At 53.9% G+C, this 12,326-nt stretch overlaps 1 long non-coding RNA gene across 1 annotated transcript; it reads left to right on the top strand.

The window, feature by feature from the left end:
* The first annotated feature begins 209 nt into the window (after window positions 1–209).
* LOC120700435 lies at window positions 210–2,584 on the top strand. The gene is made up of 2 exons (XR_005685889.1): window positions 210–1,019; window positions 2,356–2,584. It is a non-coding gene; the product is annotated as an uncharacterized LOC120700435 (long non-coding RNA).
* The last annotated feature ends 9,742 nt before the right edge of the window (window positions 2,585–12,326 follow it).

Raw genomic sequence — 12,326 nt, 5'->3', positions numbered from 1 at the left:
TAAATTTCAAATGTCTAATATGTAAATCTATATCGCTCGAAGAAAGGGTGAGCATCCGGCGCTCGGCGCATTCTTGCTGGCCGCGTGGCTTTCGCGCCTCGCTGGCAGCCATCCGTAGGTGCCGTCCATCCTACGCCCACGCAAGCAGCACTGTGAGAGGCCTGCACGTCGTCCTTGCCAGCCGATCAAATTGTCTCCACCTGGTTGTCCTCGGCGTTGCTACTTGCTAGCTCTCGCGCGTCGGCTCCACGCGGTGCGCCATGGAGCTCGTGCCCGCCGGTCCACCTACACCTGTTAGCCTCACACCCTCACCTCGCAGTCCTCGCCTCCAGGCTCCAGCGCCGCCAGTCTTCTCCAATCTCCATGACGCTCCGGCAGTCCGGCATCCCTCGTGCCCGTCCTCCGCCGCCTGCCAACCTCCACCGCTGTGGCCGCAGGGCCTCGCCTTTTTGGCGACTCCACCAAAGTGACGGAACCAAAATCCGTCGCTCTCATCACTGGAGCTGCCTACTCCATGCAGAGTTGTGGTCCTCCTTCCGCTCCAATAGGCTGCGGTGGCCGCGCCCCCTCTACATGCTCTGCAGTCTGCACGTCCACCTCACCATTGCCGATTCCCGTCGGCGCCCCTGCTAGAGGCTGATTGCTGGCCACGACGGCTGTGACAGACTCGACATTTGCCTCCCCCTATCGTCATCAAGGTCCTTCACTTGAGCAATCTCCTGCTGCAGCTACGTCTCCACTAGTGCTGGCAAAGGTTATCCGGCTCAATTCAGCTAATCAGACCCAATTAAGCCACCTTATCAGTTCTCTCTCTCTCTCTTTCTCTACAAATGGTGCAGTAGTTGATTGAAATCCTTTCTGTATGCTCTTTTGTTTATTCAAATTGATCTGCAATTCATACCTGCAGCCTTTTGTGTGCTCATGATTTTGCTACAGGTCTGTCAAGCATATGTGCTCGAGCATGGAGTGATTCCCAGTGAGGCATCTATGTGGGTGATGAATACATTGAATAGCAAATGGTAACCTACATCTATTTCATTGTTTTTTCCAATTTTGCAAATCTTATTATCAACATCATACAAATATGTTCATCTTCCTATATCTAAGGTTCTGGAATCAGTTTCTTTTTTAATAAGGAGGTATTTGGTAAGTTTTGTTACTCTGTAACCTACCATAAATCTGGCACCTGCGCACCTCAACTCTTATACTTACTATATCACCTCATATAAATCATCTTTGACTTTGCTAGCAATATTGGAAAATTATCTGAGTAGTTTTGGCTATATCTAAATGCTAAACAGGGCTTATAGTTTAGCTACAGAAGCTATTTAGTTCGGGTTTGTAAATTTTTTCCGCATCATGTTGCTTCGATCCCTGTAGCTTTATTTACCTCTGTTATTTGGCCAGATAGACCATGGACAACCAATTTACACAAGATAAAATTGCAGTGTGTAATTCATTAGACCATGCAATGTCTTTAAGTACTTGGAATTCCAGTATTCCACCGAGTCTTTTCTTTATCAAAAAATAAAGAACATGTCAGAATATACTAAATGTTCTGAAGTACTATCTTGCAACTCGGTATTCAATGTTCCAAAGTAGCTAAGATAGTAAAAGATTACATGTTTAATTAAGTTATTACATCCCTATACTCAGTGTTCTGATGTGCTCTATCTCAAATTAGTATGTATTTTAGTATACTAGAATTTCATAAGATAGGAAATAAGTTTGGTTTAAGCATACTCAAATGTTTTTTCCCTTCAGAATTGCATAAGATAGCAAGGTACAATCTGGTTGATTCTTTTCTCATTTCCTCTTCTATTTTTGTAGTATTCTGTTGTCCCATGGCAGCATCAGACTATTTCTTTAAAGCATTGAATTTGTAATGTTGCTCAAGGCACCCTACAAGGCATCAACCACATATAGCTATGCGTCTTTATTCTTATTGATTATTAGATTAAGGGGATAATGATTTCATTTACATATCTTTTTTTTAGACTTTACCCTATGAATTGCAATTCCAAAGAACAAGAACCATGAACAAGATCCTTTTTTGAAATTTTAGGTGCAATCATGAAATTGGTATGTGTTATTATCAGTTTAGCCTTTGATTCCAAATGTTTGGCCCTTTGGCCGAAAGGTTCATTTCCTTTTCTCATTACTGTCTTTCCTTGCAAGTTCGTTGGGTTCTAAGAAAAAGAATTGAGGCAGCTGTAATCTGGGTTCTTGATATTTTGAATGGTTACATATCTCACACCATGCCATAGTTTTTCATCTCATGTTATCTCCTTACCGAAAGCATCAATATTGTCTCATGCTATAATGTGTCAGCTCTAATTCACTTTCAAGTATCAGTTTGATGCAGGCCGGCACTACAAACTGATACTATCTTGCACATGCTGCTCAGATCAGCCACAACATATGCAGTCATTTGTGCTTTATCATTTACAATTGTAATTGAACTATCTTTGTGATGAATGATTGCATGGCCTTGATCATCAGTCTTGAGTTGTAATGTTCAATGTTTTGGTGTCAATTGATAGATGATTCCTATTTGTACTAATATGTATTTTTTTTGCGGGTATGTACTAATGTGCATTAGTTTGCTGGCTCTTAAAAAAGAGCCTTTGTTGTTCGACGACCCATGACATCTGCCAGCACGCACATGCAGCACCGGCGCAGCGAAGCACGCCAATCTTCCTAGTAATATAATATTAGCGGTCAGTCAGACCCTAACTTGCTAGAAGATCATCTAAGATCATGGTGGGCGGGTCGGTCATAATTTTATACTCATGTAGGAGTACTTTGCAGCGCAGTGATGGATCAGCCCCGGGCCGTAGCAGCGTTAGTTCCCAGAAACTTCCGAACTGGGCATAACAGTACTCCTGTTGAGTCTTTAAAAATGCAACCAACGAATAGACCGGCGATATTAGCGTGGGACCGGTGCATCGATCTCTCGCGCTGAACGATTCCATTTTTCATGCAAAAGCAGTTAGCTAGGTAGACGGGCGACCAGCAGATGGGTCCATTGGAACTTTGGAAGGCATGATGGGAACAAAATCTTCCCTCCACTAGTTCTTCTCGGAGTATCTCATTTATTTTGAAGAGCGTAGAAGACTTGCCGTTAATAAGAATAGGCATACTTTGTTAATTTATCGACTAAATTCATAGGTGTCGGTACCTTGTAGTAGGTACCTTATAGTAGAGATATCCACTCCTACTGCAGCAAGACAGGACTCGCGTAATCATCCATAATTACGCCCTAAGGGGCGGAACAGCCGGGCCCCAGGGGTCCGGCTCTTACCTCACCGGGCCAACGGCCCCGGACCCGTTCCCCGCTCTGGGAACGGGTTCGGTGACGCCACGTGTCCCTGAGGAGGGGAAGCTCCGCGCCAACAGCCGAGGGCTCGGACCCCCCCATATGGGTCCGGGTCCTCCCCGCGTCCGTCCGGACCTCCCACGCGCGTAGAACCAATATACGTCGGGGCGGGGTCCGGGGGCGTCACGTGTCCCGCAGGCGCAGGCGCAGGCGCGAGTCTTCCGCTGGAAGACTCGCCCACCCACCGCATTCAATGCGGGTGGTTGAGGCGTGCTCTGCCGCCGCGGCACGCGGGACAGTTTTTGTCAGGCCTCACTGTAGACCGCATATTACCGAGGTACACAGTGCAGCCGCATGCGCCGCATCTGCGCAGAGCCCGTCTGCCGCATTAAATGGATACGACGGCACGGCACCCTTTCATCATACCGCCTACACCGCAAGCTATACGGCCCGTTCAGCTACGCGGCAGGCTACGGCAAGCTACGCCGCAAGCTACGCCCTGGCGCCGTTTCGACAAGACAAAGCATGGCTATGCCAGATGGAAGATTCCCACGGGCAAAGCAAGGAAATCCAGGAATAAGGTCTCCGTCGCCTGCAACGCCATAATGTCTGTACAATATGTTATTTTATACTACATCGCTGGGCCCATCTATCGGGGACCCAATGGCTACGTACACTCCCCCCTTGAGATATAAAAGGGAGGAGTACGTAAAGCCAAGCCAGGCCAAAGGAAAGGCAGACACAACACAAGCTCGGATTCACTCCGAACAATCCCGTTCTCAACCTCTTGAGAGCACAAGCAATACAACACACAGTTGACGTAGGGTATTATGCTCCAGCAGCCCGAACCACTCTAAACCTGCTGTGTTCATCGTGTTCTTGCATCTAGATCGGACTAATCCTAGCTACCCCCGAGTACTCACCCTCTGGGTTTAGGCGGGTGCACTACGCCACCCGGTTGTGGGTTTGCACACCACGACATTTGGCGCGCCAGGTAGGGGAAGCTTTAGCTAGTTTTAGTTCATCTCTTGCTCATCTCCATGGTTCGGGTGGTTGAGCACTCCCACCACGACGATGACGTGGACATGACGGAGGGTGTGGCGTCATCCGCTCCACGCGCCTCTCGCCTTCCTGCGCCAGGGGCAACCATGCCCGTGGAGCAACCACCGTCGGCAGCGGCGCGCACTGCACGTCGGCGAGAGTCAGGGCGCCCGTCAAGGGCCCCCTCACAAGCTGCGAGCGGCGGAGCGCTGGAGGCAGCTAGGGAGTTGCTTCGCAACCCTCCGGCTACTGCAGCCTCGCCAGATGCCCTGAGCCAGTGGCGGGACGACGTTGACCGTCTCCTCCATCTGGCTCAGGTCTCCCCGAGTTCTGCAAGGACTGGACAACGACCTCCGCCTGGCAATGCGGTGGTACCCTACCACCGGCGCCAGAGCGGTGTGTCGGCGTCCGTGCGCTCCCCCACGGTGAGGGGTGCGCGAACAGAAGACCTGCGGGCGGAGCTCAACCGCAGGCGCGCGGGTGAGGACGCCCGCATCTCCGTGGAAAGGGCGTGAGAACGCCGCCTCAACATCGAGAGCCACAACCACAATGCCGACTTGGATGCAGCGGCACCCAAGCCTCCGGGAAACGCCCGGATACAAGCGGGCACCCCGGTGGCTGGGGTGGGTTGCGCTGCGCTGGCGGATCACCTCCGTGCGGTGGCATGGCCGTCCAAGTTCCGCCCGCACCTGCCGGAGAAGTACGACGGTACCACTAATCTGTCGGAGTTCCTGCAGGTGTACGTTACCGCCATCACAGCAGCTGGTGGCAATGACGCTGTCATGGCGAGCTACTTTCATGTAGCCTAGACTGGGCCAGCCCGGATTTGACTCATGAACCTCACTCCTAGGACGATTCAGTCCTGCGAGGAGCTCTGTGCGAGGTTCACTACGGATTTCGCCAGTGCGTACCAGCAGCATGGTGTGGAGGCTCACCTCCACGCCGTGAGGCAGAAACCCGGAGAGACGCTCCGACCATTCATCTCGCGCTTCACCAATGTACAGGGTACCATTCCTCGTATCTCTGACGCATATGTCATTACTGCTTTCCATCAAGGGGTAATGAGAAGATGCTCGAGAAACTGGCGACGCACGAGATGGAAAGCGTTACCACGCTTTTCTCCCTGGCTGACAAGTGTGCCAGGGTCGCTGAGGGCCGCGCATGGCACTCAGCCCCCCAAGACGATGACGCCAAGGTTGGTGGCTCCGGAGCTACCGTCCAGGGCGGTGGCAAGAAAAAGAAGAACAAGAACCGGGGTCGCGGGGAGCCACAAGACGGGGGTCCGGTCGCTGCAGCAGCGGCACCAACTGCTGCGGCAGCGGCTGGGGGCCAGAATGCGCATGGCAAGTGTCCGCGCCCGCAAGGTGGCAACGGAGGTTCATGCCCAGTTCATCCCACCGCTCGCCACAGCGCCGCTGACTGCCGCGAGATCCAGAAGCTCGCGAAGCGGGTCAGTGGGCGGCATGAGCAGGCCTCCAAGGACGGCTCACCCCCTCCTCGCCAGCGGTCTGGCAAGGAGAAAGCCTCCGACAGTGAGGCCCCTGCCGGGGAGAAGGAGCTGGGGTACCAATCCCCCGCTCGGGAGCTGAAGGGCCTTTACAACCACGACAACTCCGACTCTGACAACGAGGAGCGCCGCAATAAGTTGTACGTAATGTACGGCGGGAGCTGGGAGCTTGTCTCCCAGCGGGACGTGAAGACCCTTCGCCGAGAGGTACTTTCGGCGAAGCCGGGGGTCCCGAAGGCGACGCCACACCACAGGTGGAGGAACACCACCATCTCCTTCGGGCCATCTGACTGCCCGGAGAACATGGCCAGGGCTGGTGTACTACCTCTAGTCATCGCCCCTCTCATAGCCAACATCAGGCTCTATCACATGCTGATTGATGGTGGGGCTGGCCTCAACGTTATCAGCTATGCAGCGTTCAAGCAGCTGCAGATCCCGGAGTCCAAGCTGACTCCCTCTCGCCCATTCTCCAGAGTGGGCCCACATCCGGTGTTCCCTCTGGGGAGCATCACTCTGCCAGTCACGTTCAGGACCGAGGTGAACTTCCACATAGAGAGCGTCCCGTTCGATGTTGCGGAGGTGAACCTCCCGTTCAATGCCATCATTTGCAGGCCGGCTCTCTACCGCTTCATGGCCATTGCCCATTACGGGTATTTCATCCTGAAGATACCTTCCCCTGCCGGTGTCCTCACCGTGTGGGGTGACCGCACCGCTGCCGTCGCTGCAGTTGAGAAACTGCATGCTCTGGCGGCAGAGACTGCACATTCCGAGGAGGACCCATCCACCTCGCGAGCCAAGGTGCCTGCCAGGGCACATAAGGTTCAACCGTCCGACCCGGACAATGTTCCCGTGAAGACCGTGCGGGTCGGAGCGGATTCCTCCCGGACCACCCGCATCGCGGGGAACCTGGAGGAGAAATAGGAAGACACACTCATAACTTTCCTCCGGGCAAATGTGGATGTGTTCGCCTGGGAACCAAGATGCTCGGGATCCCCAGGGAAGTGATCGAGCACCATCTGAGGATCTACCCTGACGCCACGCCGGTACGCCAGAAACCTCAGAAGCAGTCCGTGGAGCGGCAGAATTTCATCCGTGAAGAAGTTCGCAAGCTGCTACACGCTGGCTTCATCGAGGAGGTCCACCACCCCGAGAGGTTGTCCAACCCGGTCGTCGTCCCAAAGGCCAATGGGAAGCTTCGGATGTGCATCGACTACATAGCCTCAACAAGGCATTACCTAGAGACCCCTATCCTCTTCCACGTATCGATCAGATTGTGGACTCCACCTTCGGGTGTGACCTTTTGTCTTTCCTAGATGCTTACTCTGGTTTCCACCAGATACAGATGTCTAGAGAGGATAGGAAACATACTGCTTTTGTAACAGTGGATGGACTTTATTGCTATATTGTCATGCCATATGGTCTGCGGAATGCCTTACCCACGTTTGTGCGAGCTATGAACAAAACTTTCTGTAATTTAATTAGAGATATAGTTGAGGTATATGTCGATGACATTGTAGTCAAGTCTAAGGTAGGGTCAACACTAGTTGAGGACCTATCCCTCGTCTTCGACCGACTGCGCGCCACGCGCACGAAGCTGAATCCCGAGAAGTGCATTTTCGGCGTCTCGGCAGGGAAGCTGCTGGGTTTCCTGGTCTCACATTGAGGCATCGAGGCAAACCTAGCCAAGATCAAGGCGATCGAGGCGATGAGGCCTCCTTGCCGCATCAAGGACGTCCAAAAGCTTACTGGATCTCTGGCCGCTCTTAGCCGCTTCATTTCGAGGCTGGCTGAGAGGGCCCTCTCCTTCTTCAAGCTATTGAGGAGGTCCGGCCCATTCTCTTGGACTGAAGAGGCTGAACAAGCCTTCCAAGAGCTGAAGTAGCACCTCACCTCACTGCCAGTATTGGTGGCTCCAGAGCCAGGTGAGACGCTGTTTTTGTATCTTGCTGCGTCTGCAGAGGCGGTCAGCATGGTGCTGGTGGCCGAGAGGACGGAGCAAGCTCGCCAGGGGGACACCAGGGTCCCCCCGGCCAAGGATGGTGAGCCGGACCACGGACATGGGGGTCCGGCAGCCACTCTTCTGTCTGAAGGTCCGGATCCCGGACAAGGGGGTCCGGAGGAGCCTCGACCCAGTGGGAACCCAGAACCGCTGGGGGGCCAAGGACCTGACGTGGTGGACAAGGGCGAGCCGAACCCGGTGGCCAGGGTCCGGACCATCCAGAAGCCAGTCTACTATGTCAGTGAAGTCCTTCATGAGGCAAAGGCTAGGTATCTTGAGACGCATAAGCTTATCTATGCCATAATTATTGCGTCCAGGAAACTGCGCCAATATTTTCAGGCACACAGAGTTGTCATAGTGACCTCTTATCCGCTGAGAGCGATCCTGCACAACTCCAACACCATGGGCAACATCGCCAAGTGGGCAGCAGAGTTGGCTAAGTTCCAGCTGGACTTCCAGCCCCGCCATGCAGTCAAAAGCCAAATCCTGGCTGATTTCATAGTAGAATGGACTCCTTCCCCAAGTAATTCTGGGGGTCCGGACCTCAACGCCGGACCCCCGGAGCCAGAAGTCAGGACAACAGTCTTCACCGAGCCCCACTGGACACTCTTCTTCGATGGGTCCGTCCGCAAGCAGTGGGCTGGAGCTGGTGTGGTCCTTATCGACCCAAACGTAGATCAACTGAATTACATGGTGCACCTTGAGTTCAAGGCCACCAACAACATGGCAGAGTACGAAGCTTTGATCTTTGGCCTGACAGAAGCCCTGTCTCTGGGGGCCCGGCAGCTCCTGGTAAAGGGAGATTCTCAGCTGATCATCAAGCAGGTCCGGGGGGATTGTGTCGCGGCATTCCTCATTCACGTGAGGAAGCTCGAGAAGGACTTCGACACCTTGGAACTGCAACATGTTCCCCTCGAATTCAACTCAGCAGCAGATGATCTCTCCGTGAGAGCATCTACCTGGGCACCCGTGCTCGAGGGTGTCTTCGAAAGACGGTTGCTGAGACCTACCGCCCAGCCTGCCGAACTGGGTGAAGGGGATCAAGCTAGCACCTCGAAGCTAGCGGTGCCGGCGGCATTCCATCCGTGGTGCCCGCCCAGGGTTGTGTGCGCTGTTGAGGACCCTGGAGACCTCATATAGCCACTCCCACCTGCTCAAGGAGGTCCCGATGCATGGATCTCCGAGATCCGGGACTACCTGAAAGACAATATCCTTCCTGATGACGATGTGTCCGCTGAGCGCATAGTACGACTGGCTAAATGCTACGCGGTGGTAGAAGGGGATCTCTACCGCCGTGGCGCCAATGGTATCCTCATGCGGTGCATTTCCCAGGAAGAGGGCCGTGAGTTGTTCGCGGAGATCCATGGAGGCGAGTGTGGAAGTCATTCCTCATCTCGCACGCTTGTTGGTAAGGCCTTTCGACATGGCTTCTACTGGCCGACAGCACTCCAGGATGCAGCTGAGCTGGTAAGGTCCTGCAAAGCGTGCCAGTTCCATGCAAAGCAAATACACACACCGGCTCAAGCTCTGCAAATGGTCCCGCCCTCATGGCCATTTGCCGTATGGGGCGTGGATATCCTGGGGCCGTTCCCCCGGGCTGTCGGCGGGTACCGGTTCCTCTACGTCGCCATTGACAAATTCATAAAATGGCCGGAGGTTACCCCTGTGGTGAACATCACCAAAAAATCAGCAGTCGCAAATCCATTGTGTGCAGATTTGGCGTCCCAAGTCGCATCATCGCGGACAATGGGACCCAATTCAAAAGCAGACTCTTCCAAGAGTACTGCGAGGACATCGGCATCCAGCTATGCTTTGCGTCCGTGGCACATCCCCGCAGCAATGGACAGGTCGAGAGAGTGAATGCAGAGGTCCTTAGGGGGACTCAAGACCCGCACCTATAACTGCTTGAAGAAGCATGGTGCAAAATGGATTGATGTGCTTCCGTGCGTGCTATGGGGCAACCGGACCACACCCAGCCGAGCCACCGGAGAGACTCCATTCTTCCTGGTCTACGGGGCTGAAGCATGCCTTCCCCCGAAAATTCACCTGGGCTCACCACGGGTCCAGGCTTTTGACGAATCCATGCAGGAACAACTACAGCGTGACGATGTGGACTTCGTTGACGAACGAAGGTGGCGAGTAGCAATCCAAAATGCACGCTACAACCAGGCGCTCAGGCGTTATCATCAATGGTTCGTGCACAGTAGGGAGCTACGGGCTGGGGACCTCGTCCTAAGGCGGATCCTGAACCGAGCAGGGCTCCACAAACTCTCCCCCAGCTGGGAGGGTCCCTTCAAGGTTACAGATGTATGCCGGCCCGGATGCGTTCGCCTTGCCACAGAAGAAGGGGTGCCGCTACCCAACCCATGGAACATAGAGCATCTGCGTAAGTTTTACGCTTAGACAGAGCAGGAAATGAATTTTTCCTTTGTAATAAGATAGGATCAGCGTGCGGTCCAGAGCGGTGGTGGTCCGTCCTCGTAAACCCGGCCTCTGGCATCCAACGCACCATCGGCTAGCATTAATGCGCGGCCCAGAGCGGTAGAGGTCTGCCCTCATAAACCCGGCCTCTGGCATCCATCGCGCAAGCCATGTATATCAAGTTGCAAAGGAAAGATTTGCTCCCAGTTCTATCTTTGTGTCAAAATTTTATTTCACATTTCGATTCTCGAGCTTTTCCCTTTCTAACCCCCGTGCGGACTTCCACTCTTGTCGCTACAGCTAAGATCTGTATTGAGTTACTAGACTACCGTACAGGTCCAGACCCCCTTGCTGCTGGGAGAGGGGTCCGAACCCCTAGGGACCTGCTCTGGAGAGGGGGTGCTTGTTTCTTGGGGTGGTCCGGAGTCCTGTGTAGCCGCTTAGCCGGTTCCGTACCCAAAGCCTACACGCTCCACCACCCTGTAACGAGTGCTCTAGTACCCAGAGCTGGGTAAGTAGGGGGCCCGGACCTCGTTCTAGCTCAAGGGTTGGCTTCCTAAGTCCTACACGGCAGGTCCAGCTCCATATCTCAAAGGATCGAGTACGACAGAATGGCCTCACCCACTGCTAGGGAGGGGTCCGGAACGTCGGAGCCAGGTCCGGTAAAGCCGTGCTTGTTTCCTGGAGTGGTCCGGAGCCCTGTGTAGCGGCTTAGCATGGTTCCATACTCGAAGCCTACACACTCCACCACTCTGTAACAAGCATCGTGCTGCCTGAACCTGCGTATCCGAAGCTCCGGACCTCATACTAGCTTGGGGGCCGGTTCAGAATAGGTCCCGCGGGCCTGCTACTAAGCTTTGACTTTGAGTGATATGCAGGTTAAGCCTTGACTGGTGGTAGCTAGCCTCAAACCATTGAGCCTACCTACTAGGGGGCCCCGGCATCCGCTTTAAGGCTTCATATAGATCGAGGTCCAGTCTCGGTGGTAGACAGACTCAAACAACTGAGCCTGTCTCCCATGGGGCCCGGAGCGTTCGCTTTGAGCCAGATACCAAGGATCGATTCTGCATGCGTCAAACAACTAAGTTGCCGTATCATTACTACCATCCCAGCGAGTTTGATTTTCCTCTCTGTAGTTTTTTCTGCTATTCAGGGAATAAGTCGCTCGTTTGACTTACAATCTGTGCTATACCTATGCCCAAGAACACTTGTTCAACCTCATAGGGGGGGTCCGGAGCGTCTTCTCGGCTCGGATGGCAGATAGGTTCTAACAACCGAACCTATCTACCAGGGGGCCAGGGCGCCGGGGTGCTGCATACCGCAAACCAGAGCAACTAACAAACAGCTAAGTTGAAATTTCTTCTATTAAAATTTCAACAAGTACAATGTTTTTACATAACACAAAAACAAAAGTTCTACTGCTGTGATGGTCCAGCTCAGGAATCTGCAGGCTCCCACTTGAAATAAGCAGCTACAAAGTTGACGACCTCCCGCACGCTTTCCCGAGTGGAGGCTTCCGTCTCCGCCACTGGATCATCGACGACGGGGTCTAGCGAGATGGCAGGGTCGTGGCTCCGGAGGCAGGTCAAAATGTATTCCACCACCATCCGGCACAGCTCACGGCCCATGGCTTCAAGGTGGCCAATGAGGATCTGCTCCAGGCGCCGGAGTCTATCTGAAGCAGAGTCCAGCACCGGGAGGGCGTCAGCAAATGAAGCTGGCGGCTCCGCCACTTGGATTGGACTCATTCCAAGTGGCACTAGAGCTGAGCTTGTTTCGGCCGCCCAGTCGATGATTTGTTGGGCCCCCATGCGCTAGTCCTCCTGCAGCTTTCGGGCTGCCTCTTGGACCGCCTCCTGCACCTGGGCATCCAGTGCTGCCTGAGCCGCCTCCAGCTAGCGGGTCTTCTCCTGGAGCGAGGCCTCCTTTCGCGCCGCTGACTCCTTCAGGGTCTTAAGAGACTCGTGCTAGCGCTCAAGGGCCTGCTCCATGCTGGTGGTGAGGGATTCCCGCCTGTAAGGATCACCGGGGTGTCCGAC

Source organism: Panicum virgatum, chromosome 3K (genome assembly GCF_016808335.1).
Source record: "Panicum virgatum strain AP13 chromosome 3K, P.virgatum_v5, whole genome shotgun sequence".
Classification (NCBI taxonomy): domain Eukaryota; kingdom Viridiplantae; phylum Streptophyta; class Magnoliopsida; order Poales; family Poaceae; genus Panicum; species Panicum virgatum.
Note: the sequence above shows the minus strand (reverse complement) of the source record. Positions and strands in the feature narration are given on the sequence as shown.